General features: G+C 44.7%; 1 protein-coding gene and 1 pseudogene across 10 annotated transcripts in view; one reads left to right on the top strand and one right to left on the bottom strand.

The window, feature by feature from the left end:
• Positions 1–26,515, bottom strand: part of ADD1 (adducin 1) — an 87,877-nt gene extending 61,362 nt beyond the window's left edge. For 8 of the 10 annotated variants that reach the window (XR_005528428.1, XM_039232061.1, XM_039232060.1 and 5 more), the window contains exon 1: positions 26,370–26,515. The gene's annotated coding sequence lies outside the window, so the exon portion shown is untranslated. Of the gene's footprint in view, positions 1–13,137; positions 13,178–25,527; positions 25,708–26,369 lie in introns of those variants that run through there. The other 2 variants (XM_039232058.1, XM_039232059.1) reach the window with 2 other exon arrangements.
• On the top strand, positions 6,147–6,674 carry LOC120231825 (annotated as a pseudogene).
• Positions 26,516–27,384: the final 869 nt, after the last annotated feature.

Genomic DNA, 27,384 nt, shown 5'->3' with positions numbered 1-27,384 from the left:
TCTCTAGCTGACCAGATTTGAAGATTCAAGCAAGTATAACTCCCAAAGGCCGGAAAATGAGAAAGAATTCCAGACCTCACAACGAAGTGTGCATGGTAATCCAGTGACGCTCACAGAGACTGCAGAAGATCTAGTCGAGCCAGACAGGGAGCACAGGCTGGCCACACACACGTGAGTACAGAAAATTCGATACAGATTTGATGAGGAAGAAAAAACCCACTCCGCAAGCTAGTTAAACACATCAGGAGGGACTAACAACACCAGCCTGAGAATGTTTCACCTGAAAAATACACGAATCAGTATCAGGGCAAGAGTTTAATAGTCACAAAGGAGTAGAATGGGGAAGTATTTAGTCATAAAAATGATCTCAAGAGCAATACGCAGGACACGGGCAGTACTTTAGGTTACTCACACGGCGGGAACACCACAGCACTGCAGCGATGTAACAAGCAGGCACAGCGGCAGAAGCCAACAGGGCTGCACAGGGGCTTCTGTCATCCGCTCCCGGCCCCCCGACCCCCCAGTCTCTGCTGGCTGAAGTGAGGACAGGCTGTTTGTTCCGCTGTCTCCGTGACGCCACGGCTCGGTTGTCCGCCTGAGCCCGCCTGAAATGAATATTCTAAGGGAGGGCGCACATGGTGAGGACTGAGTGGACAGCCCTCGGGCCCCACAACCGTGGGGAAGGCAGCGGCCGTGAAAGCGAAGAAGGGAGGGTCCGCCAGGGTTGGAGCCCCAGCCCAGACGCTTACTACGAGGGTATCCAGGACAAGCTCACTATCTGTACCTCAGGTTTTTCATGGCTAGAAGGAGGTCAATCGTGTCCGCCTCACACGACTGCTGAGAGAACGTGAGTGCTCCACATGCCGGCTGGCTGCTGAAGTCCTCGCACCTGCCAGAGGAATCATGGCAGCTGGAGCCTGAAACGCCTTCCCTCGGTCACAGGCGGCATCATGTTCGTATCCCACCCACCGAGCCAGATCGAGACTTTCAGAGGAACGAGTACCAGAGGAACTCCCTGAAGATACTGAGTAGACAGACATGGCTGTTAAACAGCAAGCTCTACTTAACTGAATATTTTGATTAATAAAACTGCCAGTTTTCAAAAGCCTCAAATATAATAAAACACATTAAAAATAAATACTAAACAAATGAACCTTGGTAGTTAAAATTCTCTAGAATCATTTTATGTTCGTTAATGAATGTCAACAGCTCTCAAATATAAACCCCATATTTTATAGGGTTTTTAAAAAATTTTTTTTAATTTTTTTAATGTTTTATTTATTTCTAGGAGAGAGAGAGAGAGAGAGACAGCGTGAGCAGGGGAGGGTCAGAGAGAAAGGGAGTGACAGACTCTGAAACAGGCTCCAGGCTCTGAGCTGGGAGTCAGCACAGAGCCCAACACGGGCCTCGAACCCATGAACCGCGAGATCATGACCTAAGCGAAAGTCGGACACTTAACCGACGAAGCCACCCAGGCGCCCCTAAAAAAATTTTTAATGTTTATTTATTTTTGAGAGAGAGAGAGAGAGAGAGAGGCAGTGACAGAGCGTGAGCAGGGGAAGAGGAAAGAGAGAGGGAGACACAGATCCAAAGTAGGCTCCGGGCTCTGAGCTCTCAGCACAGAGCCTGACACGTGGCTCGAACACAAACCATGAAATCATGACCTGAGCCGAAGTCGGACGCTTAACCAACTGAGCCACCCAGGTGCCCTTATAAACCCCATATTTTAAAAAGTACTAAATATTTTGGGACTGAGGGAAAACCTGTAATTTTTACAAACCCCTTTTGGCTAAAAATGAAAACAAAATGGCTAAAAGCAAGAACTAAACATCTGTACATGCACGGTGCTTTTAAAAACCTTAAAATCATGGGGCACCTGGCTGGCTTAATTGTTAGAGCATGCTACTCCTGATCTCAGGAGTTCAAGCCCCACGATGGTGTGGAGCTTACTTTAAAAAACAGCTAACTAAATAACTAAATTAATAAATTAATTAAATTAAACCTTAAAATGATATGGCTATTGATTAAAATTTTAGAAATGAAACCTTTTTAATTCAAGGGAAAAAAACAACTTAGAGGACAGCCAAAAAGAGTCACATTCTGGAAACCACTTACTGTCGATTTTATCCAGACATGTTAAGTGGCCATTAGTAACTGGACTGTGGAAGAAATTCAAGACACAGGGTGAACATTACTAGTTTATCCCTATAGGAGACCCTGGGTAAGCCCAGCAGAAGCCAATCCCTCTTTTCAAAGGAGAAAAAAAAGTTTATCCCTTTCATTCTGTCACTTAATACCTAAGTAAGTAATACTAGCACTTTTAACCTAAACTTAACCCAGCTGTGCAATGAGCAAATAATTCATTCTTTCCCAAGTACTTTATACTGTGTGTCTAAGAAAATCTTGAGCCTTGGTTTTGCAGCCTGACCTTCTTGGGGTTATATAATATAGAAACCCATCAGAGTGTTCAGATCCAGGCTTCAAATGAATAGCAACGTTCTGTGTACTTAGGGGAGGCAATTCTGCTCGGGTCCCAAAAGCATGGCATACATACTACACTTCAAAATTACTTCCACACGACAGTTCAGAACACTTTTGAAAAACTACAGCATATTTTAACAAGCCAGTAAAAATGCAAAGCACTCTTGGGGTGCCTGGGGGCTCAGTCGGTTAAGTATCCGACTTCAGCTCGGGTCATGATCTCTCAGTTGGTTAGTTTGAGCCCCGCGTCAGGCTCCGAGCTATCTGTGCCAACAGCTCGGAGCCTAGAGCCTGCTTCGGATTCTGGGTCTCCCTCTTCCTCTGCCCCTCCCCTGCTCGTGTTCTCTCTCACAAACATTTAAAAAAAATTTTTTTTTAAATGCAAAGCACTCTCAAATAATTGTAACATGGCAAATAAACATCCCAGGAAATGCTAGTTGCAGGACCTTGCCTGGGGCGGAGCTCAAAAAGCAGTTGCCGAATGAAATACCTGAAAACTGTGTCTGAAACCACTGCTTGAAGGGTAAACCTGACGGTGGAATGAAAAGTAAAAGAAACCCCCAAATGGGTTAGGATGAAATATAAAGTTTTACTTCCTTTCTGGCTCACATACTCTGAGAAGGAAGCAGAGGTATCACTGAAATTTCCCTGCTCCAGCAGATTGGAAGTGGCTGCCTTGTCATTTCTCTGACTGCAGGTGACGAGGAATGTTTTTCAAGTGTTTGTTTACATCTCAAATTTCTCACAAGGTCTATTAATTTCTTTGTCCACCTACCTCTCAAACCTGTGATGTAGTTACTCCTACAAATTAAAAAAAAAAAATAGTATACCTATTGATTTTTTGTCATACTTGATTCAGCAGACTATTATCGTCTATAATTTTGTCAATGAGCAAATATGTTAGTATTTTGCACACTGAGGTATGCAAACTTCTCCCTCTGAAGTCTTCTCTTAAAGACACACTGCTCATCCCCTCACAGACGTGGGCCCCCAAATCCTCCCAGATGGTTTTCAGGAACCTTCTCTGATAAACATTCTATTGTGCTTCCCCCGAGTCTCTATAATTACAAACACATGTCCTTAATCCATCTGGAATTTATTTTCATGAATGACGTTTTCCACTTATCTCATCGCCGATAATCGCCTCTCCACAGACACACACGAGCTGGTCCCCTCCTGACAGGCCCTGGGGTGCCCGGGCCAGCCCTGCGCCCCGCTTCCTCATGTCTACACCGCCCGCCCTGCACCTCTGGGTCATCAGTCAGGAACTACACAAGTCGCATGTCCCCAGGCTATTGGGGCAATTAGAAACAATACACGTAAAATATCTCGCACAATGTCTGACACAGAACGGATACCTGATAAATAGGAACTATTTTAAATATCTAGTTTCTGACTGGAATACAAAAGTAATATGCCAAAAAATTCACTTCAAAAACTTCAAGAACATTAGGTTTAACCAACTAAATGTTAAAACACATTATTTTAATTAAAAATAGCATTCTATTATAAACTCATTTTACCTTTTTATATTTTAACTAAAAAACTACTGTACTCTACCAACACACAGTAGCCCAGGTTAAGGGAGACTCTCACGCTGACATCCCTCACCCAGCGCCCTGGCTCACACTGCTGGCTGTGGCTCTGAAACAATGCAGGGCGAGGCGCTAAAGATAAGCCAGCCAACCATCTGCTTAAACAAATTTAAGTGAACTCCAATGTACTCCATGCTGTTTATATTTCCAAAATCTGCCTGATCAGATTGGTACAGAAAGAATCTGGCTTGGGTCTTCAACAAAATTCCATTTGCCTCTCAGTGCTAACTGATTAATAACCCCCACTCAATCCACACTGAGTGCAGACCCCAGGGCTAAACTGCCTGGCCTGGATCCTGATCTTGGTTCATCTCTTACTAGCTCTGGTCATCCTGGGCACATTTCTTCATCTCTCTATATAAGCTTTAGTTGCTTTGTCTGTAAAATGAAAATGATAGCATTATCTACTTCCCTGGTTTACAATTAAATGAGTGAATTTACTCAGCACTGCTGAGAGTTCCCTCTGACAGAGCACATTACTGCTCTGTACGGTCAAGTTTTAATACAAAAGCGGGACTGCAAGCTTACTGAAGGCAGGAGCTACTACACCACTTTACCTTCTGACATTCCCAACACAGTGTTCGGAGCACAGACCTCAAATAATGCTTATTAATAATGGGGGGGGGGGGAAGGGAGGGCAGTGAGAGAAAAGCTTCGAAGCTTACATTTTTAGCAGCAGAACTTTAAAAGTCATCCAGTCATCTTACAGATGATAAAACCAAGTCAAGTCGTGACTTTACTACCAAAGTCCCTCACGCCGGCCCAGCCAGAGCCGGCTCCCCTACGCCAAGACGCCAACACATCTCGCTTCACTCCACTCACCCTCCAAAGTGTGCATTCTACCATCACCTCATACTGAATATGCTTTCCTAAGTGTGAAACCACTATTCCACATTCACAACCACTATTTCCATTACTAGTAATTACCACTGGGAGATCAAGTAAGGCAATTATTTGAGAGGCCCTATGACTCAATAAGGTTTTCCATTAAAAAAACAAAAAGAACAATTGCTATTCACACGTAAGAAATATATGAAACCTCCAAGTTTCATATAAACAAACAAACAAAACAAAAACAAAGGCCCAAAACCATCAGAATGAAACCAGTAACTCCAAACGGGACTCACTCACAAGGGGCAGCATTACCAAAGGTCAAACACCAAAAATGAGCACTGCTGAAGGCAAATGAAAGAAGGAGCTAATCAAACTCTGAAGAGGGTGGAATGGGCTCAGATGGGCAGTGACCCTGGCTCACAGTAGAAGTAAATACAGCCCTCGCAGGAAAAACATCCTCAACATTGATCCCGTTTTTTCCCCAGGTTAAAGTCAACCAAATATAAGGTCTCAGTCAAAAGTTCAATAAACCCAAAAACAGTCTCCATGATGAGTCACTCCATGAGTGACCATCATCAGAAGCAATAAGCCATACATTTAGGCCCTCAAAGACTTCGGATACTAATACTGAACACAGAATACCTATGTACAAAATGTTCAAAAAATAACCACAAATAGGACAAGCCTCAGAGACTATCAAAAATGAACAGAGTTGAAAAAGAAACCAAACAGAACTTCCAGAAATAAAATATTGAAAAAATTCTTTTTTTTAATTTTTTTAAATGTTTATTTTCGAGAGAGAGAGAGAGAAAGAGAGAGCACGTGTAAGCGGAGGAAGGTAGAAAGAGAGAGGGAGACACAGAATCCAAAGCAGGCTTCAGGCTCCAAGCTGTCAGCACAGAGCCTGACGCAGAGCTCGAACTCACTAACTGCGAGATCATGACCTGAGCTGAAGTCGGACGCTTAACCAACTGAGCCACCCAGGCGCCCTGAAAAAAATTCTTTACAAACCAACTAATGAATAGCAGCTCTGACAAAATAAAGAGGAATTACTAAATTAAAAGACAGATTTGAAAAAATTCCCCAGAGACCAGCACAGGGAGACAAGGAGAAACAACTCTGACAGAAGAGACAGACTACGAAAGTCCACTACACACATCTGCTGGAATTACAGGCAGAGAAGAGTGAAGAGTGTGCAGACGCCGCCACCCCAGAGCCTCCCCGTGTGGCCCAGCCATGGTCAACCCCACCGTGTTCCTGGACATCACTATGGATGGTGAGCCCTTGGGCCACATTTCCTTCAAGCTGTTTACAAAGTCCAAAGACAGCAGAGAACTTTTGTGCTCTGAGCACTGGGGAGAAAGAATTTGGTTACAAAGGTGCCTGCTTTCACAGGATCATTCTGGGATTTATATGCCAGCGTGGTGGCTTCACACGCCATAACGGCACTGGTGGCCAGTGCATCCAGGGGGAGAAATTTGATGACAAGACTGTCATCCTGAAGCACACAGGTCCTGGCACCTCATCCATGGCAAATGCCAGACCCAACACGAAGGGCTCCCAGTTTTGCATGAGCACCGCCCATACTGAATGCTCGGACGGCAAGCACGATGAAAGGGCGTGAACACCGTGGAAGGCACGGAGCGCTTTGAGTCCAGGAATGGCAAGACCACCAGGAAGATCATCACTGCCGACTGGAAAAATCTAAGAAATCTGACTTGCCTTTCATCTTTTATCTTAACTACCACACCGTTCCTTTGGTAGCTCAGAAGAGCACCCCTTCACTCCCATCGGCCTGAAATACCCTATAAGCTCTGTGATTCTGCAGCAGTTCTACGGGCCCCCATTATCCCTGCTCCCCTCCAAGTCTAGCTGGATTAGAGTTAAGTTTATGATTATGAAATAAAAACTAAAAAGAACAAAAAGAATAACGAAGCATCAATATCCAAGGAGAAAATGGCTAACAATTTTACCTAAATGAAAGACGTAAATCCACAAATACTAAGCAAAATAAAGAAAAATACATATCTTATACACATAGTAACGAATCCATAGAATAGGAAAGGAAAAGATCACCTACAAAAGAATAACAATTAGACATTGGCAAACTTGTAACAGAAACAACAAAAGTGGAGGAATAGAGTATCCTCAAAATGCTAAAAGGAAATAACTGGCAATCTGGATTTCTGTAACAAGCAAAGCTCCCTCTTAAGAATGTGTGTAAAGGGGCGCCTGGGTGGCTTAGTCGGTTAAGCGTCCAACTTTCACTTAGGTCATGATCTCGCAGTTCGTGGGATCGAGCCCCACGTCGGGCTCTGTGCTGACTGCCAGCTCAGAGCCTGGAGCCTGTTTCAGTCTGTGACTCCCTCTCTCTCTGACCCTCCCCTGCTCACGCTGTCTCTCTCTCTCACCTAGAAATAAAAACATTAAAAAAAAAAATTAAAAAAAAAAAGAATGTGTGTGAAAACAGTCACTTCAGATAAACAAAAACAACAGTAGCATCTACAGACCCGCAGAAAAGGAACTTCTAAGAAGAAAAAATAACCTCAGGGGAAAAACAAATTAGAAATGCCACAAGGATTGTGAGTAAAGAAACTGCTAACTGGGAAAGAAATCTAAAAATATATTTTGTATAGTGATGTTAATGTCCAATTTATGAGGTTAAAAAAAGGCTGGACTAAAATACTGAATATCAGTAGTATGTAACTTGATAGTTGACTTTAATTAGAATTAAGGTGTTTCAATGTTCTTGCTTTGTCTGGTAGAGGAATATAACATTAATTTCAGACTTTGTTAAATATGCATGGTAAAGGGGCGCCTGGGTGGCTTAGTCGGCTAAGCGTCCGACTTTCGCTTAGGTTATGATCTCGCGGTTCGTGGGTTCGAGCCCCGCGTCGGGCTCTGTGCTGACTGCCAGCTCAGAGCCTGGAGCCTGTTTCAGTCTGTGTCTCCCTCTCTCTCTGACCCTCCCCTGCTCACGCTGTCTCTCTGTCTCTCCTAGAAATAAATAAAAAACATTGAAAAAAATATGCATGGTAAAATTTCAAGGGCAACCACTAAAAGGGAACATAGCAGAATATATAATTTCCAAACCAAAACAAGGAAGAACATAAAGCAAATAAAAAAAGAAAGAAAGAAAAAACCTTAGTTGTTTCAAAAGGCAAGGTGCGGGCACCTGGGTGGCTAAGTTAAGCATCTGACTTCAGTTCAGGTCATAATCTCATGGTTCATGGGCTCAAGCCCAACATCAGGCTCTGTGCTGGCAGCTCAGAGCCTGGAGCCTACTTTGTATTCTGTGTCTCCCTCTCTCTCTGCTCCTCCCCTGCTTGTACCCTGTCTCGCTCTCTCTCAAAAATAAACATTAAAAAAAATTTTAAGGGAAAAAATGACAAACAGAAAACAAAATGTACGGGGCGCCTGGGTGGCTCAGTCAGCTGGGCGTCTCCTGATTTCGGCTCAAGTCATGATCTCAGGGTTTGTAGGATCGAGCCCTGCGGTGCTCTGAGCTGATAGCACGGTGCCTACTTGGGATTTTCCCTCTCTTCCTCAAAAACAAATAAACATTTAAAAATGAAAACATAAAGTTTAGAACCAAGGCTGGTCTGGTTCATTAAAAAAGAATACAAAATATAAAATGATAGAAAAAGTACAAACTTATCAGAATCACAAAAAACATAACTGTACTAAATGATGCCAGTTAAAAGAGAGAAATCACAATTAGTGTGGTAGGCTGAATAACGGTCACCAAAGATATTAGTTCTAACCCCAGGAGCCTGTAAATGTTACTTTATATGGCAAAGACTCTGGAGGTGTGATTAACGATTTGGAGTGATGAGACTGTCCTGGATTACCTAAATGCAACTGTCAGTAAAAAGAGCTGCAGGAGGAATTGCGACCACACATTTATGAGACAAGAGGGGGGTCGTACAGGGACGCAGCAAATGGAGCCAAGCGGACGCAGCCAAAGCAAGCCGGCAGCCGGGACAGGAAGAGGCAAGGAGCAAATTCCCTTCTAAGACCCTCCAGCGGAGCCACTGCCCTGCCATCAGCTTGACGTCGCTTCCACGATACTGATTTTGGACTTCTGGCCCCCAGAACTATGAAACAATAACCTCTGTTGTTTAAAGGCATCAAGTTTTAGGTAATTTGTTATGGCATCCACCAAAGGAAAAATAAATCAAAAACGAATATAACAATAAAACATAAGAACAGAACACAGAAGTTTGCAAGTAAATGGATGAAAATAGTGGTACCAGGCAAACACCAACCAAAAGAAAGCTGACGTTTCTGTGTTAATATGAAACAAACAAACAAAAAAAAGACCATGGAAAATAAAAGCATTTACTTGGGATAGAAAAAGCCACTACATAATGATAAAAATGTTTAATTCAAGAGAAAGATTAAAAATATTAATAAAAAGGTCTCAAGACAAATGAAGCAAAATTTGCTGGAACTCAGAGAGAAACTGACAAATCTACCATCATAATGGAGAACTAAACCACAGCTCAATTATTAATAGGCAAAGGAGTCAAAAATTAGTAAATAGTAAATAGAAAATAAGAATAATCAACAAGTTTACCTTCAGAAATATACAGAACTTTGCACCACTCTGCTCTCTAAAAGCAATTAAAGACCTGGGGCACCTGGCTGGCTCAGTGACTCTTGATCTGGGGATCGTTGAGTTTGAGCCCCACATTGGGTGTAGAGATTATTAAAGAATATATGTTCTTGTATAGGATACAAAAAAAAAAAATTCATAAATATTAACCTTACAGCTGGATGGAAATTTTTTAAATCTCAAATTCTGGGGCACCTAGGTGGCTCAGTCAGTTCTTGGCTCAGGTCATGATCTCACGGTTCGTGGGTTCAAGCCCCACATCAGGCTCTGAGCTGTTAGCAGGCTCTGAGCCTGCTTAAGATTCTGTGTCTCCCTCTCTCTCTCTCTCTGCCCCTCCCTCCCCTTAAAAATAAATAAAAAATACAAACCATTTCTCCGGTCACAATGCAATTAAAATATATAACAGAAACTTAAAATTCTTTACATATGTATTAAATATGTATGTGTAGACATATATATACATATATATTTCAATATTTAAAAGCACACTTTTAAATAGCTTATGAGCCAAAGAAAAAATCATAATGAAATTTTAAACACAAAGAATGAAAAGATAATACTTGAAAACCACTGGTTTTCCGAAAGAGCTACTTTTAGAGAAATGTAGACTTAAACACTTTATGTTAAGAAAAGTGACCAACTAACTTCTAAGAACTCAGAAAAAGAATGAACTGTTTAGCTAAACCATGTAGCAATCCAAAACCCTCCCTATGCTTTATATATTTTTTTCTAATCCTTAAAACAACTCTGAAAGTTAGATTATAGCAACAGCTAAAAATGTGCTGATTACCTGAGTTTAAAAGCGCAAAACACATGTCCTATCAGGGGAAAAAATGTACATCCATCACCTCTCAAAATGTAATTCATGTATCCCCTCTGGCAAACGACATGCTGCCTCGATTTTTACTGGGAATGAGCATGATGTCACGGCTTGTTTCACAGCACAGTGAAGTCTGGGGTCAATGGCCTCAAAAGCTGAAATAATGTACAAATAACAACAAAAAAGTACTGGCAATCTCCCATAGCTGTAGTCACGAAAATCTGCACCATTTTCATGAGGATTCTACTTCATCCTAGTGCATTCTGCAGCAATAAAAACGGAAATTATCCACCAAGAAAAATTAAAATATACTTAAAAACAGAACCATTAGATGTTTTTTTCAGAACTGGGAGCTTGATTTTTATAAGATCTAAATGACAAAAGCGCCTGTGGGGGGAGGAGCATGAAACATCTCAGCGATTCCAACAGCCTAACAGGCAAAGCGGCAGGGCTCACGGGCTCACCCTTGGGCCTGAGGAGCCGCGAGCCCGACAAGCGGGGCCTCTGTCCTTGTTCTCCTCAGTCCCTCAGTGCTCCGCACAAGTCCCGCTACACTCAAGTCTTTTTAAAAAGTTCAGTGAGGGGCGCCTGGGGGCTCGGTCAGCTACACGTCCGACTTCGGCTGGTCCCGCCCCCATCGGGCTCTGCGCTGACAGCTCAGAGCCTGGAGCTGTTTCGGATTCTGTGTCTCCCTCTCTCTCTCTGCCCCTCCCCACCGCCTCCACTCCCTGCTTGCGCTCTTTCTCTCTCTCTCTCAAAAACAAACTTTAAAAAAAAACTTCAGTGAATTAAAAAGTCTCCTAACCACTATTATCATTTAGAAACTAGAGACAAAGAAAATTCATACTTTCATCCGCTTGACTAAAAGTTGGAAAAGAAATGCTTCCTTTCCCCGAAGAAATTCCCTGGTTTCCAAAACAACCAGTCTAACACCCAAGGCAAAAAACAGAGTACATTAAATAATCCAGATTCTCTAGGTCAAGGTCATTCCTGGTGTTTATGCTGTCAAAATACATTGTGCGTCAGTCCCTGGAGATGAGGCCCCGCACAAACTGAGATAGGGAGTATCAGGATGGCGGGGCTACCTAGTTCCCCAAAGAGGGGTGCATTAATGTCATATCCCTCCCTACCAAAGCAGACGATCCTAAAGGGAGCTCATTTCATGAGACTCGAGCACCATTTCTAATCCTCCCTGCCTGCCTGCAGCTCTATGCAACAATAACTTGGTGAACGGTATCATCTGGGAATGAGGCTGGCCTGTTAACTAAAATAGTCTTAAATCTTGGAAAGCTTAACCACAAAGTCCTTGCTAAGGTGCAAAAACGTACAGCTGTACATGACACAAATATCTCTGCACAGAGCTGTGACTAATGAAAAACTGGTAGCAGCTAATAAACAGGGCTCTCTGTTGCTTTTCTGTGCCTTTCCCTATTAGAGTCCACTCGTCCCTAGTGTATACACGGGAAAAGAGGAGAGAGAGGGAGCGCGCAGCGGGCGCGCTGGCGTCCCAGACGCCGCCCCAGCAGGGGGAGCTTCCGGTTAGGCAGGCCTGTCCGTGTCACTACTCCTACACATAAGAAAAGGAGTTCAGAGAACTTCACCAACCTGAGCCGGGGCCACACACTTTGAGCAGCAAAACTGGCATTGCCTCCTGACCCCCATTTCCCTAACCCCCAGCCCTAGACCAACAGTGGACCACCGACTCGCTTAAGGGAGCCTGAGCTCCTAATGCAGCATTTGCAGATTTATGGCTGGACTGAGATACCATAACAGTCACCCAATTAAAGCACACACTTCAGCGGTCTCTCCTTTATTCACACAGATTGCAAGCTTCATCCACAATCTAATTTTGTAACACGTTCCACAGCCAAGAAGAAACCCCACACACCCTAGCAGTCTCTCCCCATTTGCACCCCTCCCTCCTCTCCATTTCTCCGGCTTCTTTGGCTTAGCGTGAGGCTTTCCAAGTTCATCCAGAGGAAGCATAGATCAGCACTTCGTTCTTTATTGCTGCCAAATACTGCTGCCCTGCATGGATATACTACATTCTGTGTATCACTATCAGTTCACAGACCTTCGGCATTGTTCCTGCGTTTTAGCTATTAATAATGCCACGCTGACCGTTCATGCACCAGCTTTTGTGCGGACATTCATTTGGCATTTGAATTTTCAAAGTGTTTTCATAATATTCTCTCATTTGTATCTTTTTTTTAATGTTTATTTTTGAGAGAGAGAGAGAGAGAGAGAGAGAGAGCGCAGGGAAGGGCGGAGAGAGAGGAAGACACAGAATCTGAAACAGGCAACAGGCTCTGAGCTGTCATCCCAGAACCCGACGCAGGGCTCGAACCCACGAATCGTGAGATCATGGCCTGAGCCAAAGTCAAATGCCTGACCAAATGAACCAGCCAGGTCCCCTCTCTTTTGCATCTTCAAACTGCTTCACTCAGGGGCGCCTGGGTGGCTCAGTCAGTTGAGCATCTGACTTCAGCTCAGCTCAGGTCATGATCTCATGCTCTGTGGGGTCCAGCCCCGTGCTGACAGCTAGCCCAGCGCCTGGAGCCTGTCTTCGGATGCTGTATCTCCCTCTCTCTCTGACCCTCCCCTGCTCACGCTGTCTCTATCTCTCTCTCAAAAATAAAACATTAGAAAAAATTTTTTAATAAAAATAAAAAAATAAAACTGCTTCACTTTGTGATGGAGGAAACTGAGGCAGACGGCGGTCAGGTGGCTTTTTCACCTACTGCTCAATCACTCTCAGTTAAGCAGCAGGAAACCCATACCTTCCGTACCTTCTGCTCCTGCTCCTCCTACAGCCCCACGCAGCTCCACCTCCTCTGCCAGGAATTCCGAGCAAGGACTTAGATCCTTAAATCATGCTAAGCCAATCCATTAGGCAAATTTACACTAAGCCTTTCAGAGTAAGAGAAGGGAAGAGCAAAGTGCTCAAGACAGGTTACTCTAAAGGCCCCCCTCCAGCGATGGCCTGCTCCTCCCAGTGCACACAGCGAAAGCTGCTGTGTGGGGCACCGTGAAGGCACAGACGGAACAGACACCTATCGCGTCCTGTCCCCGTGGGCACCCGGGCCTGGTGCGAGCGCACGCTCCACCCTGACATCAGCCTCTAGGGGCTGGATACAGAGCTCATTTGTTCTGATACAGGTGACAATATCGGGGGGGGGGGGGGGGGCACAAACTGCTATGGCCAGTTGTGTAACTTCTCTTTCCCAACCTCCTGAAACAGTTCCTAGGCTTATGATATTTCTGGTAATAAAGTTCAGAAACAAAGGTTCATAATTACATGAGTAGTATGTAACAGCCATTCACTAACAGCTTGCTAGGTACTAAGTACCTTACAGTAACTGTGTAAGCTAAGTACTATCATTACCTCCATGGTACATGGAAACACTTTCTTATTTGGGGGAAAAATACCACTAATGGGGGTATCAGCTGGTATAACTTCTAAGGAGCGAAATATAGAAAATGCTATGGAAACCAAAGCACAAATATCCTTGGACCGGGCAATTCACTCCTCAGAATATCTCTACAAATATACTTCCGAGTGCCCTAAGATGGAGATGCAAGAATATTAACTGAAATGTCTCATAACAGTAATATTCTGGAAACAAATATCCATCAATACAGTAGCGATTAAATAAATGATAGCCTATCACGTAAAACAGGACTGAAACTGTTCAGGAGAAGACAGAGATTTCTGTGGGCTGATACTGGGCATTCTCCAAGATGTCTTAAGGCAGAGCAAGATCAGCAGCATCATGTGTAGCTATTTCTTGGTTTTTTCTCATATATTTTATTAAATGTTCTGCAACCTGTTCCTTGTTGTTTTTAGGTAAGCTCTATGCCCAACATGGAGCTTGAACCCACGCTGAGATCAAATCACACACTCCACTGACAGAGCCAGCCAGGTACCCCTATGTGTAACTATTCCCTGAAGGCAGTGTAGGTGCAAACCACCGTTCTGGCTGTGTGATCTCAGGCAAGTTACTTAACTGCTTCCTCATCTGCAAAATAGGATAAGAACAATACTTCTCATAATGGTGTTCAATAAAAATGACCTGTGGCTACTGCTATAATTTAATGATGTTATAATCATGACACTACTGTAACAGTAACATTAGTAATTTTACTGTCGCTATTAGATGGGCTCCAAAAAAAAATCCATTTCCACCTAAACTGCCCAGCGTCAGGCATTAGAAAGATACAGGGAAATGTGTCATCGCGCTCACAGCCTCGCTGTGACACCCAGCCCACGTGGCTGCCCTATTCCGTATCTGCCACGCATGGGCACCAAGACAAACCGCGCGGTGAGATGGATCTCCACTCCCACCGCCCAAACACCTGCTCCCAGACGCACACAGATTTGATCACTGATCAAATGTCACCTCCTCAGCCAACTCTGTTCTCCATCTAAAACAGATATCCTGCCGCCATCATTCTCTACCTCCTCATGCCTCCAGTCTTCGTGGCAGTTACTACTACCTAACAGAACATCATTCCTTATCGCTCATTCTAGAATAGAAGCTCCCCAGAGGGGGAAGGTGTCTCTATCCATTGTGCCTAGAAAAATACCCAACATGTAAGAGGTGCTCAACACGTACATATGAAGAGATGGGACTGATATACAAGTTAACATGGAACAGAAAACGTGCTTGCAAAATAATTTTTTAAAATTACTGTGGTTATTTTATCCTGGAAGAGAAGGTTCTCAAGGCACTGTTAAAAGATAAGTTCCTACAGACTCTAGTCCTACTGTATTTAAAATGCCAGCTTTTTCCTATGTAGCATAAACTCATTCAACAAAAGCCTTGTCAAAATACACTGAACACTTATAAACTAACAACTATCCGAAACAATGTGCCTTAATCATTAACAACTGTTTAAAATGGTACTTCTGGAATAAATAAAGCTCAAAGGACAAAATGAATTAAACTTGTTCTGCTTCATTCCTTCTAATTCAAGTTTCCTGCATGTAGGTCAGAATAAGCATTAACTATTAAACAGTTCTGTTAAAGTTTAATATTATGCTATGTTAAGATCCCTAACTATTTTAAGGAGACATGTGATTGCCAGTAAGCACTGACCAAACTAAGAGGGTATTAACATATTCACTCTGTTACTAACCAAACCTTAGATTCAGTTTTGAAAACCTTAAAAAACAGGGAGTCAAAAAAGGATATCCCTTCTACTTGCCAAAATAACTTCACAAAGCATACAGAAAAATAAAAACAAAATGATATGTAGGAGTCACAAGTAAGTAGGTATTTTTAGTGAATTTAGATTCTCGAGAAGGCTATGAACTTAATCTATATAAAAAGAAAATGTTGCAAGTCACCAATTTTCCACCGAGAAAAAATCTTAAAGTCCTGTTGCTGACATAACAGAACAATCCTCAAGAATATTTATAGGAAAAAATAACTCTTCATAACACAGCAATGTAAAATTTACAATGCCTGGTATCTAATAAGAAATTACCAACAAGCAAAGAACATGAAAATATAACCCATATTGAGAAAATAATCAAAACTAATCCAGAATTAAAAGACAACTTAAGATGAGCAGACAAGATCATTAAAACAGTTGGTAAAACTATATTCTATATTTTCAAAATCTTAAGAATTGGAAGACATAAAAATGATACAAATAAGGGCGCCTGGGTGACTCAGCCGGTTGAGCATCCAACTCTTGCTTTCGGCTCACGTCATGATCTCACAGTTGGATCGAACCCCTCGTCAGGTTCTATACTGAGCACGGAGACTGCTTGGGACTCTTTCCCCCTCTCTCTCCCCCTCGTCCCCTGCTTGTACTCGCCCACTCTCTCTCCCTCTTTTAAAATAAGTAAACTTAAAATTTTTTAATAATAAATAAAAGGGGCGCCTGGGTGGCTTAGTCGGTTAAGCGTCCGACTTTCGCTTGGGTCATGATCTCGCGGTTCGTGGGTTCGTGCCCCGCGTCGGGCCCTGTGCTGACTGCCAGCTCGGAGCCTGGAGCCTGTTTCAGTCTGTGTCTCCCTCTCTCTCTGTCCCTCCCCCGCTCACGCTGTCTCTCTCTCTCTCCTAGAAATAAATAAAAAACATTAAAAAAAAAAAATTTTAAAAAAAAAATAATAAATAAAATAAAAATGATGCAAACACAACTTTTTAAATTTTTTAATGTTTATTTTTGAGAGACAGAGACAGAGCACGAGTGGGGGTGGGGTAGAGAGAGTGGGAGGCACAGAATTTGAAACACGTTCCAGGCTCCAGGCTGTCAGCACAGAGCCTAATGTGGGGCTCGAACTCACAAACCATGAAATCATGACCTGAGCCATAGTTGGATATTTAACCAACTGAGCGAGCCACCCAGGGGGGCCCCTGATACAACAGAACTTCTAAAGATGAAAGCTACAAGGATACAGGAGTGCTGATTCATAGGGGTACATGCCCTGCAATGCTTATAGCAGCGCTATCAACAATAGTCAAAGTATGGAAAGAGCCCAAATGTCCATCAGATAATGAATGGATAAAGATATGGTTTATATATACAATGGAATGCTACCTAAAATGAGAAAGAATGAAACTTTGCCATTTGCAGCAACTGAAGGGTATTATGAAACTGGAGGGTATTATGCTGAGTAAAATTAGTCAGAGAAAGATATCATATATTTTCACTCATATGTAGAATTTGAGAAACTTAACAGAAGACCATGGGGGAAGGGAAGGGGAAAAAGCAGTTTCAAACAGAGAGGGAGGCAAACCATAAGAGACTCTTAAATACAAAGAACAAACTGAGGGTTAATGGGGGGGGAGGGGAAAATGGGTGATGGACACTGAGGAGGGCACGTGTTGGGATGAACACTGGGTGTTCTATGTAAGCAATGAATCATGGGAATCTTCTCCTGAAGCCAAAAGCACACTACACACTGTATGTTAGTCAACTTGACAATTATATTCAAAATATATGTATGCAAATAGAAAATAAAAATAAAAAATAAAGATGAAAGCTACAATGTGTAAGATGAAAAATTACATTGAACAAGACTAATGGTAGGTTAAACACTGCAGAAGAAAAATTAGTGAGTGTGAAGATATAGCAATAAAAACTATCCAAAATGAAACCTACAGAGAAAAGACAAATAAATGAGCATCATTGAGCTGTGGGGTAACTTTTAACGGCCTCACATGCACAGGGTCGGAGCCCTCAAAGCAGACGACATGGAGAAGGAACAGAAACAAGTGTGAAAAATAATCGCCAAGATTTTCCCAAATTTGATGAACACTATAAACACACAGATCCAAGAAAAAAGCTCAATGAACCCACAAGTACAAAAAACATGTACAAAAGGCACATCAAAATACAACTGCTCAAAACCAGTGACAGGGAAAAATCTTAAAAGCAGCCAGAGAAAAAGGACATTACACGTAAAAGAACAAAAATTAGGGTGACAGCAGATTTCTTGCAGGAAATGATGCAAGCAAAAACACAGTGAAGCAACACCTTTTGAAAAAGTAAAAATTAAAAGGGTTTAGCCTAATGGTTTCTGCGTTCCAAGGCTTCTGGCTCAAATCCACACCTCTGTGTAGCAAGCTCTGTGGCAAGAGTACCTGTGAATTGCACGCGTTGCATTTTCTTAAACACCTCATCTCCTCTGGCTACGTCAGATGTACTGCCCTGGGCGTCGGCTTCCTTAGTGCAGTGCTGTGCACCCAAAGGCAGGAGGGAAGTATGTGTTGGGAGCGCATCCAAGAGAATTCGCTGCAACCTCTGGGCCAGGTGTAACGCTACCAGTTCACTTACCTTATATCCCCATAAACATGTCAAATGAAGTAGGAAATAGCTCCCGTTTTACAATTCAGGAAACAAGGTTAATTTGGCAAAGAAAATTATGCAGCTAAGTGTAACCAGGTCTTTCTAATTCCAAATAGCTGCTTCTATTAAAGCACAATTGAAATATATTAAAGGGAAAACATAAAATACAAAAGTTCATTCTGAGACAGAACCAGAATAATAAAGTGGAGAATTCTATTCAAAGAAGAGCAAAGCAGATTTCTTCATGAAAACAAACAACAACAGTCTGGTTTCCATTTATTATGACAGCCAGGCCCCCAACAACTGTCCGACACCCAGTATGACACGGTATTTCAGAACACTGTTTCTCGCAGTTCCTTAACGGGTGCACAGAACACAGGCCACTGGCAGACAAAACAATTCGGTTCTGGAGACAGAGATCTAGTTCAATCTAATGATAAAATTTAGACTCTGGCCAGAAATCAGCAAATGATGATCCCCACCCCCACCCCCAAGCCAGATACTTTGATAAGGGCCACAAGTTACGCTTAATATTTAAAGGTTGCAAAAAGCATAATGTTAAACATAAATAAGAACAGATGATAGACATGCAAATCAATTCAAATGTCAGTGTCCATAAAGATGGCCTTATTAGAAGGGTCTCGCACCTTCATTTGCATACTGCCTACGGCTGCTTCCTGCAACAACGAACGGCAGGGCTCAGTAGTTGCAAGAGACCTGTAACTCTCAAAGCCTGAAACGCCTATCATCCGGCCCTTTGCCGAGAACTTGCCAAGCACGGCTTTAAGGGGACAGATAGGCCACACCACTTCTAACAATCTGCCATGAACGCTACTCCTCACGACTAAGCTTTTAAAAAATAACCACAGATCGCTAACGTGGCAACTATGTCTTGAGGACGTGCTCCGTGCCAGGTGTCGGGCTAGATGTGGAGGAGACACAGCAGTGAGGCACAGCCCTGCCCTCGCGGGCAACACCAGGACCAACAGTTCTAACCAAGTGCGTCCAGTGTGAGGCCTGGCAAGACATAAGAAGGCAGCACAGCCCGGCGGTTAAGAGCATCATCGGTGGAGTCAGACACCCTGGGTCTGAATCCCAGCTCCACCACCTAACCGTCTGACCTTGGCCATCACTTACACTCCCTTAGTGTTTCATCTGGGGAAAAAAAAGATAATCTCATCAGCACTGAACAGGATTGTTGTAAGCATTAAATGAGGTAACACGTAAAAGCACAACGCCTGGCATATAGCAAGCACTTAAAAAGATGAAAATTCTACTTTATAAGCTCGATTTTAGAAATTCTGTCTTGCTAATTGAAATCCTACCCCTGGTTTTCGACGCTCATTTAAACAGAGAGGAGGACAAACCTCAATGGAAAATCCAGAAGCACTTCACAGGTCACACACATCCAAGGTGGAAGTTATACCACCTGCAGAGAATGGTGGTCCTGGGCCCACTCGACACTGCTGAACTGGGGAGCACTGTTCCAAGAGCAAGGCCAGAAGAGTGATTCTTAATGGGGGATACATCTGAAGCACCTGGTCCAAGGTTGGAATTCAGGTCTAGAAGGGATTCCTGCATGTTTAAACCACAGCCATAAAACGGTGACAAAAAATTTAATCTTAAAAAAAAAACCTTTCGGGGCGCCTGGGTGGCTTAGTCGGTTAAGCGTCCGACTTTCGCTTAGGTCATGATCTCGCAGTTCGTGGGTTCGAGCCCTGCGTCAGGCTCTGTGCTGACTGCCAGCTCAGAGCCTGGAGCCTGTTTCGGAGTCTGTGACTCCTCTCTCTCTGACCCTCTCCTGCTCACGCTGTCTCTCTCTCTCTCTCTCTCTCCTAGAAATAAATAAAACATTAAAAAAAAAAAATTTAAAAAAAAAAAAACCTTTCTTTTCTCCTTCACAGAATATTTTCCCTTTACCCACTGTACCTAGCTCTCAAGGGTAAGTCTAAACTCTACCTTCTTTATGTAGCCTTCCCTGAAGCTTTATGACCTTATGTTTTTAACTATCATTTTCCTAAGAGTGTGACTTAATTTCCCAAAGACTTAGAGACTGAACCTTAAATCATTCATTCCACAAACATTTCCTGGGCACCTACTATGTGCCTGGTTACCAGCTCAGAGCACAGTGGGAAGCAAAGCCAAGGTGCCGGAAGAAATAAATCTGAGACATATATGGGAAGAGGCCACACCTGGAAGGGCTGGCCCAGAAGCTCGGTATTTATGGACCAGGGGGAATTTCGGAAAAGCTCTAAGCAGGGAAATGTCATGGTCTAGTCTATGACTCAGAACTCATTCTAGAAAAAACACAAAAGGGCCAGTTTAAACAGCAGATAAATGTGCTCTCTACCTCCATAAAGAGTCTTTATTGTGGAAGAAAAAACATGGGTGAACAAAGAAATCATTAAAAGTGAAGGACACATGAAGTATCTGAGTTAGTAACAGGGGAAACCTACTTGAAAGAGGGCAGCAGGACAGGGAGAGTCTCTTCCCAGGACTTTTATGCAGGGACCTGAAAGAGAAAGAGCAGCTACACAGAGTGGCATAAAGTGTCCACTCTACGCAAAGGGATCAGTGTGCGATTCCCTAAATGGGAAGAGCAGGGCTCCAGGAAAACCACTGTAAATGCAGCATAAACGAGCAAGCAGAACAATGCCAGAAAGTGAGCTCAGAGACCATGATAAGAAATTTGGATTCTGTTGTTAAATATAACGGGAAGTCACTGGGTTTTTGTTTATGAGATGACTTCTTTTATTGTGAGTACATAATCCAACTACATGAACCAAAACATATACCTGAAGATATATAAGCTTATCCAATCAAGAGTAATTCTCCCTCCCATCCCTCAGCCACAGTCCCCTGTCCCTAAAGGCAACCACTTTTATCAGTCTTTGAATGGTTTCAAGAAAGACGGAACATGATCTAATTTATATTACGAATAAATCACCCTGGCTGAAATGTAGAGAATGGGTAGGAAGAATGCAGGGAAACCGGCTGGAGGCTGCTTGCTGGTCCAGGGGAGATGTGACAGCTGCAGGCCCCAGGTGGTGACAGCGGAGATGGGACAGGACTGGTTCAGGATGCATGACGGAAGCAGAGCTGACAAAGTGATGGTGGCAAAAGAGCATTCATGACTACAGCTATGGACACTGTTTTTCACCCCCTTAGAATCTATAGGTCTAATATTTTAGACTTTAAAGCTTAAATACCTCAGAGTTCAGTGAACTTACACACAGATATTAGGTGAAAGAACAACAGGTAAGGTGAGGAACACGGACTACTGCAATGTCATGTTAACAAATTCCCAACGGACTCATGTGTCAATAGGAGTTAGATGATTCTATCTCAGAATCAGACTTTGCTGAAACCAACACAAAACAGCACTGCTGTAGTTGAGAGGCTGAAATGGCAGCTATTTAAAATAAGACAAATGCAAAACTGAAGTCTTTGATATCTGTAGCCATCAACCACCAAATAAAGACTTAAGTCTAGTCATCCGAATTTCGGAGTATGACATCAAACCTATGTGAAGTATCTCCTTCCGATACGATAACTTAAAAGGTACTGAAAATTCTTGTTACCTCATGGTATAAGGGAAAAAAAGTCATTAATGGATAAGACTTTTATGTTGAGTATTCATTTAAAAGCACTTATGTGGTGTATCTGCATAACGGAGTATTATTCAGTCTTCAAGAAAAGAAGACGCCCTGCCACCTGCCGCCACGTGGGTGAACACGGAGGACACAATGCTCAGGGAGGCCAGCCAGTCACAAAAGGACAAACCCTGCATGGCTGCACTTATATGAGGCATCTAGAGTGTTAAAATCAGAGACAGAAGGGGCAAAGTCGGGCTGAGGGCAGGGGGAAGGCGGGGCTCCTGCTTCACGGCGCGGAGTTCCAGTTTCACAAGAGGAGGGAGGTCTGGGACGGACAGCAGTGACGGCTGTGCTACAACACGACTGTACAGACGGCTGAGATGCTCACTTACAAGTGGTTAAGATGGTAAATTTCATGTTGTATGCATTTTATCACAACTAAAAGAGACCTTTAAGGCACCAAGAGATGTGACTACTACCATCCATCTAACAAAGAGGAAGTGTGATTGTAACTATGAAATTTCAATGTACAAAGATTATCTACAGGGAAGAGAGACTAGGTAAAGATGAAGGGACAAAGGAAGCTTCTTTGCCTATACCTTGTTTCACACATCTGACTGTGAAAGCTCTTTAATATTTTATTTAATTATAAAATAAAATATTTAAAAAGCAATCTCTAAATATTGAAAGAAAAAAAAAACTATGCACCCAGTAGCAGCAAAATCAGAGTAATTATTCTAAGTGGCTTTTTTTTTTTAAGTTTACTTATTTATTGTGGGGAAAGGAGGGGCAGAGAAAGAGGAAGAGAGAGGATCCCAAGTAGGCACTGCACAGTCAGCACAGGGCCCAACGTGGTGCTTGAACCCACGAACCACCGAACCCATGAGATCATGACCTGAGCCAAAACCAAAAGTTAACGCTCAACCAACTGAGCCACCTAGGCACCCCTCTAAGCAGCTTTAAAATACACTAATTTGACTTTATATCCCTCATGGAGATGCAAAACAATTCCATTTTTCTTACTTAATGGCAGTTTTTGTATTCTTCTTCTGAGACTCAAATGTGTACCGTATGGGATAAAACAGTGAGTAGTTAGAATCAAGCTGTTTGGCTTGGAAGAAAAAAAGATACAGGTGTAAGATCAAGAAGGTTAAGTAGATCTCCGTATAGTAACCTGTGGTCTGGGCACTGAAAATACCTAAAAACAGTGACCAACCTAGCAGAGAACTACCCCAGGACACAGACTATCATTACTAAACGCTGTTCTTCACTAAAAGAAACCAAGGCCCCTTGGAGAAATGGATGATTCCAGGGCTTGGGACAGAAATGTACATGATGAGCCTGGTGGGGTGTGTCACACCAGAATGAAGACCAAAGACTTTAGAGTCTTCTTTAAAGGATTTAGGAGCCAAACTGAATAGATACCTGTTAGACAAAGATTAGACAATCTCAGCATCAACAAGAACAATGTCTACAATGGATTGAACCATATCAAACACATTCAAATCCGTGAGTTCACAAAGACACAAACACACGCACAACTCACTGGCTACTTTTGGAGGATTCCAACTCATTTTGAGAACCAGTAAATAATGGAGAGCAATTAAGCATTTATCCTACTCTTCCCAAAAGAGCTAAACTTCGGGGTAACCAAATTATGGAGACATTTCTCTCTATTGAAGCATTCCAGCTAATAAACGATGAAGCATTAAAATATGAACATTTTCCAAAACCGAATAAAATAATGACGCTGGGCCCTGAGCATCGAGTGCTGCTAATAAGACCACTAATCATAATCTGCCTACTAACCTATGAAGTCTTTTTTGCCAAAAATAAATCCTGAATCTGATCACATCTTTTGACTTACCTACCAGTTTACCATCAATTCTGTGTACACTACAGTACAGAAGAAAATCCAGCCTGGGTGTAACTCCCCGGGAGAAACCACAGAGCTTCATCAAATAAATCACAAGAGAGAAGACAAAAGATGGAGGGGGAACCTACAGATTAAAACAAGTCACACTGTATAAATCGCATTTGGATCCTGATTCAAACGTTATTAAAACTGTAAGACAATCAAGAAAATGTCAACACTGGTTGGATACAGGAAGGTAATGAGAAATGATTCATGTTCTGCGACGGTGCTACCTGTTTCTGCCTTTTTAAAAAAGGTATGTAAATACAAACACTGAAATATTTAAGTTAAAATGACATGAAATCTGGGCTTGGGGTATACAGATAAAGACCGGCGAGGGGCAACTGGGGGGCTCAGTCAGTTAAGCTGACTCTGGATCTCAGCTCAGGACATGATCTCACGGTTTGTGAGAGGGAGCCCCGCGGAGGGCTCTGCACAGACAGCTCAGAGCCTGCTTGGGATTCTCCCTCCCTCTCTCTCTGCCCCTCCAGTGCTCGTGTTCTCTCTAAAAGACTGGGGCGCCTGGATGGCTTAGTCGGTTAACCGCCCAATTCTCGATTTTGGCTCAGGTCATGATCTCACAGCTCAAGAGTTTCCTCATCGGGTCCCAAGCTGACAGTATGGAGCCTGCTTAGGATCCTCTCTCTCCCTCTCTCAAAAAATAATAAACTTTAAAAAAAAAAAAAAAAAGGCCGGCTATCAATAACTGTTGGGAGTTGAATAAAGGTAAGCAGGGAATTACTACACCATTGTCTCTACACGTGCGCGAGAACAATTAAACATGTAAAGTAAATACGTCAATTTATACGTTGAGTTTCATATAATAAAAACATCTTTAGTTATCAAACTGTTAAAAATTGAGTCAATCAAAGTAAATTTTAACACTGGCTGGGTATGTGTTTTTTTAACAATATTCTTTAAAGTATCTTTCAAATGACTTCAGTACTTGCTTTTCTGACAATAAAATGACTCCTTCAACGAACTGGGGACTATTATCTACAGAAATGCTCTTTATGGTAAAATCAGCAACGTGAGGCTGAACACCAAACATAACCTTGTCTGTACCAGATAATGTCAAAGAGGTAAAGGAGAAAATGACCAGCTGTGTAAATTAACTTTCAAGAAGAAAACTATCTCACCTTTTGGAAACTGGGTAGAATTTAGATTCACGGCATTCAGTGAGCCTCTGGGACTATAATCTAAACATACCGACAAGCAGGAAAAACAAATCATACCAGCTGCCCTGCTGCAAAGCACATCAAAACTCTGAAAAGCAGCTCTGACTGCCAAAAACATTCACTTCCTTAGAAAACACCTTCACGGGGGCACCTGGGTGGCTCAGTGAAGCAGCAGATTCTTGGTTTCAGCTCAAGTCGGGATCTCACACAGTCCGGGGAGTCCAACCCCAGAGTCGGTTCCGTGCTGACAGTGCAGAGCCTGCTCCGGATTCTCTCTCTCCCTCACTCTGCCCCTCCCCTGCTGGCGCTCTCTCTCTCTCAAAAATAAATAAACTTACAAAAAAAACAAAAAAACACTTTACTATTCTAGTTTTCCCCACAATCAGAATCGAGGGATGTATTAAAATTTTGGATTTTAAAAAATAATTGATACTTCACTAGTATCAGCCCTTTCATTGAAGACTGGACTCGACAATGTGACGCTGATACAATTCACCCCGGGGGCAGATGCGCCCCCCTCTCTGGTGCCCCCCGAACTCTCACTCCTCCACTCGCGCTCGCTTCCACTGGAGGCCTCTACTGAGGTTCTGCAAAGGAGAGAGACAGGACCAAGCCTATTTTTTGTGCCCAGTAAGATTTCAATGCATTTTTCATGAAAAAAAAAAAAATCTTTCTGTAATAACTTACCAGCAATGCATACAGCTACCAGACGTGTTTTTATCCTTAGGAATTTAACCGCAAGTTGTTTCAGGTCATGTAGGCATAAAAGTATATGATCACGCCACCAGCAGTTTCGGGTTAATTAACCAAAATATTTATTTCGAGGTAGGTATGCAAGAAGTGAACACAAATCACCTACAAAACACCCTGAGCCGTAATTACAAGAGTACAAACAAATGTTATTGTTAAAGGCAGAAGCCCTCGAAACCTCCCCCAAACGAGCGAAAACGAGAGCACCGCGAGGGGGGACGGCGATGACCGACAGCCCCTCCGTAACCGCCGTCCGCACGCAGGTCTGGCGGGCGGACCCCGTCGTGCGCGAAAACACCAGAGCCCCCGGGCGGCACCGGATGCTCGCGACCGTGCCCAAGCCCGGAGCCGCCGGCGCCGCAGGCCACAGACCCGGCCGTCGCGGGCACCCGCCGGCCCAGCGTCGGGTCCCGCGCCTCCTCGTCCTCGCGGACCCCCTCGCCCACCACCCAGCCCACAGGCGGGCTGCCGGAGGCTCCCACGGAGAAGCCCGAGTGGCCCGGCATGTGCAGAGCGCCGTCCCTTCCGCACCCGGTCGCCGCAGACGACCGCACGGCGGGGACCCCCCCCTCCCCTGCCAGCGCGGCCCCGCGCCCGACTGGAGACCCGCCAACGCCCCGCCCGGCGCAGCCCCCACATTCCGCGGAGGCCCCCACTGCCGCCCGGCCTCCCGCGCCGCTCGGGCGCCGCCGCCGCAGGCCCCGCAGGCCCCGCAGGCCCCGGGCCGCTCCGCCGCGCTCCGGGCCCCGCCGCCGCCGCCGCCCCTGCGCGGGCCTCACCTCAGAGGCGAATCGCAGGCAGCGCACGGGCTCCCAGGTCCGAGTGCGGCCGCCGCTCTCCGGCTCCGGCTCGGGCTGGGGCTCGGGCTCCGCCCCCTGCCCGCCGCGCGCTCCCCAGCCCGCAGCTCCGGCCCGCCCGGCCTCTCCGCCCCCTCAGCCCCCGGCGCTGCCCCCGCCGCCGGAGCTGGGTGCGGCCTGCGGCACCGCAGCCCAACGACGCGCTACCCCATAGGCCCAGCCCGCCCCGCACCGCCCAGCAAAGCTGCCTGCGATTGGCTGACCGTGAGGCGGGCGTGTGCAGAGGGGGTGGGACTCACGCTGTGAGGGGGAGGGTAAGGGCGGAGGCCCCGCCTGCGGCCGCCTTGGACCGCAGGGGCCCCAGCGGCTGCGGCCGGGTGTGCCCCCTACGCGCAGGGGAAGGGTCCCCACTCCTGGCCGGCTGGGCAGCTGCGTCGGCACCGTGGGCCACGGCCGCACAGGCCTCGTCGCGGACGCAAGTGGGCCGGCTGTCCAGCGGCGCCTGCTCTCCCGGACCCGCTTGTGCACGCGCGCGTTGTCGCGGGCCAGACCCGCGGGAAGGCCTCCTGCGGGCCAGGTGCCGGGATTCGCAGCAGCCGTCCCAAACTGTCCCTTCCCGGCTTGGGGGGCCGGGGGGAGGCCGTCCGCTCCCTTTCCACCTGGCGCACGCCTCCAGCGCACGGACCCTTGGACTCGGCCCCTTGTGCCCTGCCCTGGGCTAGTTTCGGTCCGGAACCCCCGCGGAGGAGTGGGCGGGGCCCCAGGCCGGGTGGAGTCAGGACGCGCGGTCTGTGAATGGTGATAAGGTACCGCACACAGGGTGGCTACCTGGTGCCCAGGGCCTGGCCCGCTGACGCTTGATGAACGAGCACCATTCTCCGCAGAGCCAGTAGAATGGGTGTAGGCCGGGGCATTGTCAAGACCAGGCCACCTGCCAGTGACCCAGAGGCTAGCCTAGAGGCCAGGCCAGCACCTCCTAACCTCTCCCTCCTGCTGT

The sequence above is a fragment of the Hyaena hyaena genome, unplaced genomic scaffold, assembly GCF_003009895.1.
Source record: "Hyaena hyaena isolate Hyena2069 unplaced genomic scaffold, ASM300989v1 scaffold_63, whole genome shotgun sequence".
NCBI lineage: Eukaryota > Metazoa > Chordata > Mammalia > Carnivora > Hyaenidae > Hyaena > Hyaena hyaena.
Note: the sequence above shows the minus strand (reverse complement) of the source record. Positions and strands in the feature narration are given on the sequence as shown.